The sequence below is a fragment of the Miscanthus floridulus genome, chromosome 14 (assembly GCF_019320115.1).
Source record: "Miscanthus floridulus cultivar M001 chromosome 14, ASM1932011v1, whole genome shotgun sequence".
In the NCBI taxonomy this organism is placed as follows: Eukaryota; Viridiplantae; Streptophyta; class Magnoliopsida; order Poales; family Poaceae; genus Miscanthus; species Miscanthus floridulus.
The window spans coordinates 69,165,072-69,169,972 of NC_089593.1; positions in this window are offsets into that span (position 1 = coordinate 69,165,072).

The following is a 4,901-nucleotide window of genomic DNA, read 5'->3' on the forward strand; positions in this document are numbered from 1 at the left end:
GATGAAGGGAAAGGACCCTGAAACATGTTTCTGTCAAGATAGAGTGTCTGTAATATCTGGCACCCATCAATGGTGCTTGGAATGTCACCAAATAATTTGTTATTTGATAAGATAATCTTTTGTACATTGTTCATCTTGCCTATTTCTAGTGGCAGTGGACCACTAAGATGGTTGTGTGACAAGTCCATGGCTATAGAAAGGGAGGGAAGCATAATTTCCTTTGGAATATTTCCTAAAAAATTGTTAGTTGATAGGTTGATTGATTCTAAGGCTTGCATCGAACTTAGCTCCTGTTGTATACTCCCTACAAGTTCATTGTTTTGGAGGAAGAGACGGGTCATCTTGGTAAGTTTGCCAAAAGTTGGTGGAATTTCTCCTGAAATGGTGTTATTTACTAGATCTATTATTTCAAGTCTCCATAGTCTGCCAGTTTCTTGTGGGATAGTGTCTCTAAGTAGCATGTTGGACAGCTAAATTCTTGTCAGGCCAGTTAGTTTCCCAATATCAGCAGGGATGTTACCAGAGATAGGATTATTTTGCAAACTGAAAAAGAAAAGATCGCTTGAAAGATTGCCTATGGAACTGGGTATAAATCCTTGGAGTTGATTATCTCCAAGGTCCAATACTTGTGAACCAGTACAATTTGTTAGTGCATCCATAAAATTATTCCATTGCCTAGGTGTAGTGGCCTCTAGTAAATTTGCTGCAGCCGCAAAGATCTCAAGGTATTGCAAATTTCCTATGCCGGAAGGTATTGCAAATAGATATAATGCATTATTGGGGTATCGAATTCTGCCAAGGCTTCACTACCTTGAAGTCAGCAGCTCCATTATTTAAAAAAAAGATAGTGAAGAGAGTTCTATTAAAGATGGATCAGGGTAATATTTTTTTATAAACATTTAATTTGGAAAAAATTTTAAGGTGAATGGTTTATAAGAAAATTAGTGGACATGGTCAGATGTTCTAGGAAGTGTTTCTATGCCCATATGGCCAAACCTAGACTCTGATTTAAAATAAATGTCACATCAAATAGAATAGTTGTTGCACCATTCTAACTTGCCTTGAGCCAACCGAAATTGGCCATTTAAACAAAGCAATAAAATATAAGTCATTTCACACATCATGCCTAAAAGAAATCCTTCCCATATATAGTTGTTATGAGATAAGCTAACACAGCAGCATTGTTGGCAGTATCAAAATTCTTGTGTGTTGAAACATTTGCGCTAACCGCTCATATCAGCATCTTTGACTCAGTCAAGACTCAAGATCACAAGTCCCAATTAGTAGCTAGAGTATTAGTGTATGAGCATACTATGTAGCTAGGCATACAGTTAGATAACTCTTAACACCCAACATCCGACAAGTGGATTAAGAACCAAAGTGGTGATTAAGTAAGCAAAAAGCAGTACGGGCCAAGAGAGAGTATCCAACCGCACTATCGATCGCTTAATTCATGGGTGAAAGTGATTAATAATTGCTAATACTGATGGGTCTAGTCTAATAGCGATATTTCTGCTACAGATGCTGCTGCTGCTATCTCCAAACAATAAACTCCAACAAGTGCTATCCACCTAAGTTCATTCAATCGCTAGCCGGGGAATGGAGAAGGGGTTGGGAGTACCTGTAGAAGACCTAACAGAGAGGGACACCGGCGGCTGTGCGTGGGCCGGTGAGTTCGGTGGTCCAGGTCGGAGAGGGAGCACCGGTGGTGGGGACACCAGCTAGAGCACGCGGCCGAGCCGGCGGAGCTCAAACCCTAGCTCCCGCCGAAGTCGATCTGGCAAACCCTAGCCACCGTGGAGATGGGGCGCGTGGCGTCGTGGCGGCCTGGGGATGTCGAGCTATGGCCCGAGGGTGCGGAGAGGGGACGCCGGTGTCGGGAGAGGTCCGGGAGGCGGCGGAAAGGCGGTGCAGAGAGGGAGGCGGTGGCTTCGGGGATGTCGAGCTGTGGCCCGGGGGTGTGGAGAGGGGGCGCCGATGTCGGGAGAGGTCCGGAAGGCGGTGGGAGGTGGCGGAGAGGCGATGCGGAGAGGGAGGCGGCGGCGTCGGGGATGTCGAGCTGTGGCCTTGGGGTACGGAGAGGCAGCCTGACGGTGTCGGGAGGAAGAAGAGAGCACCCAACAATTTATCACCCGAGCGGCCCTAGTTATATACCAAGGGCGATTTGTAGGGGCGGTTCCTGATCCAACCGCCCCTCGGTTCCTGATCCAGCCGCCCCTACAAATGCATTTGTAGGGGCGGTTCCTGATCTAGCCGCCCCTACAAATATTTTTTATTTTATTAAATTGTTAATTTTGTATTTTTATATCACAAAAAACAAAGTAATATAAAAACAATTGTATATATGCACAAATATAATATTTTGTATTATTCTATATATGCAAAAATATATATATATATATATATATATATATATATATATATAAACAACTGTAGTAAAAACAATATAGAAAACAAAAAAAAACAAAATTAAAAATTTGAATTTTAAAACTTCGACTACAATTTTATGACATTAAATGAAATAAAATGAAAATGTTGTAAACATAAAAGTTGTATAACTCATCAACATGTAAACCTTTTATTTTGGTCATCTTGTCATGCGACTTTTTTTGAACGATTCAAAATTTGAAATTCAAACAATTTCAACTTGAAACAATATTTTCAAAGAGTCAATGATTTCAGCTGAAAAACTCATGAATACCAAATTTGTAGAACTCATCAATATGTACAACTTTTATTTTGATCATCTTTTCATTTGACTAAATTTGTATAGTTGAAATTTTAAATTTCAATAAATGGCAACTTTAAACAAGATTTTGAAACCTTAAATGATTTCAACAATAAAAGTCGTGAACATAAAAGTTGTTGAACTCATCACTATCTATAACTTTTATTTTGGTCACTTCTTCATATGATAAAATATTAGTAAACATTGTTCACAAATTCACATATGACTCATAGTTTCATGAAGTATAGGAGAAACATATTGATTTGTGAGCAATGTTTCCTATAACTTTGTCAGATGAAGAAATGATCAAAATAAAAGTTGTAGATCTTGATGAGTTATACAACTTTAGTATTCATCACTTTTTCAGCTGAAATCATTTAATAGTTGAAAATCCCGTTAGAACTTATCATTTTTTTAATTTGAAAATTTGAATTGCTCAAACATTGTCAAATGAAAAGAATGACCAAATCAACACAGTGACTTGATAGGGCATGATTTTAGAAAATTTTAGGAAAAAAATCATCACATTTGGAGTTAGTACGAGGGAGAAAGACTAGTTACAAATTTTACCCAGAGATTAAAAAGAAAAATCACAACTGTTCATGATGATCAATGATGAACAAGTGTGATTTCTCTTTTTAATGTGTGGCTAAAACTTGTAACTAGTTTTTCTCCCTCATACTAACTTCAAATATGTTGGTTTTTTTTCCTAAAATTTTCTAAAATCATGCTCTATCATTTGAGTCTAGTCATCTTTCTTTGTCACTAATTTTGAACAATTCAAATTTTGAGTTTCAGAAAATGACAGCTTCAAACCTGATTTTCAACCAATAAATAATTTTAGCTGTAAAGGTGATGAATATAAAAGTTGTTGAACACATCACTATCTACAAATTTTATTTTGGTCATCTTTTTATTTGATAAAATTTGAATAGTTCAAATTTTGAATTTCAGAAAATGACAGCTTCAAACCTGATTTTCAACCACTAAATGATTTCAGCTGTAAAGGTGATGAATATAAAAGTTGTATAACTCGTCAAGATCTCCTACTTTTATTTTGGCCATTTCTTCATTTTATAAAGTGTTAAGTGATTTCATAAAGTTTTAGCAGTAATAGAGTGGATGTTGAAATAGATTCATCTGGATGTTGCAAAGGGTAATCTCACACACATGCATAAATGTAGTCTCACACACATACAAAAATATATAGTCTTATACACATATATAAATATATAGTCTCACATGCATGCATAAATAAAGTCTTACAAACACACACTTACACAAACACTCCACGTTCAACAACTAGCTAGCCCGCTGTAACAACTTTCCCCTTGACACCTTTTCGTTCCCATGGCAATATGTCTTTGGGTAGGTTCTTTTCCACAATATTGATCTTCTTAGGAAAGTCTGTAAATAGCGGCATCTCATCGTAGTTATTGTAAGCTTCAACATCATCCACGCCATCAACTCCAATAATGTGCTGTTTCCCGAAGGCAACCACGTGTTTTGTCTTCTTCTTCTAGGGAAGGTTACTTTGTGGGTCAGACATATAGAAAACTTGTGCGACACATGAAGCGAGCATCCAAGGGTCATCTTGATAGCCTAGATTCTTGAGGTCTAGGACTCTCAATCTAATCTCGTTCAGTTGGTGTTGTTTGATCTAGCGGCATCGAAACAGGGCCACCGTTATATCCCTTCCATAGTCAAGTTCCCATATCTCTTCAATGATGCCAAAGTATTGGATCTTTTGCCCCAATCCATCGAGAGCCTCTATTCGAACGCCACTGTTTTGGTTCATATATTTACTATCCTTTGCGTGGGTATAGTACGTATACCCATTGATGTCATAAGCATTCCAAAATGTCACTTGTCTCGATGGCCCCTCCGCCAACCTACTGATGGTAATAGAGTTCATGGTTTCTCTAGGCGGTATGTTTTGGTCCTTCAACCATGTAGTTAGTCGTTGTTTGTGCTGTTTCATGACCCAATCATCCGAATGGCCATTTCTCTCCGCCATAATGATAGCCAAGTGTTCATCAATATACGGTTGCATCAGTTGTGTACTCTGCAAGACACTGTAATGCGCCTGACTCACCTCTTTGTAATCATGGTCGATGAATACTTTTCTACCACTGGTGCCCTTCCCAGCCAGCCTACCCTTGTGACGAGAATC